The sequence below is a fragment of the Galeopterus variegatus genome, unplaced genomic scaffold (genome assembly GCF_000696425.1).
Source record: "Galeopterus variegatus unplaced genomic scaffold, G_variegatus-3.0.2 Scaffold4154, whole genome shotgun sequence".
NCBI lineage: Eukaryota > Metazoa > Chordata > Mammalia > Dermoptera > Cynocephalidae > Galeopterus > Galeopterus variegatus.
In genome coordinates, this window is record NW_007730265.1 from 62,012 (window position 1) to 62,277 (window position 266).

Below are 266 nucleotides of genomic sequence, written 5' to 3' on the forward strand. Positions count from 1 at the left end.
CATTAGGGTTCATTCTCTGTGTTGTACAATTCTATGGGTATTGACAAATGCATAATGCCATGTATCCACCATGACAGCATCATACAGAATAGTTTCATCACCTTAAAAATGTCCTGTACTCCATCTACTCATCCCTCCCGCTTTCCCCTGAACCACTAGCAACCGCTTATCTTTTTACTGTCTCTACAGTTTTGCCCTTTCCAGAATGTCATACAGCTGGAATCATACATCATGTAGTCTTTTCAGATTGGTTTCTTTCACTTAGC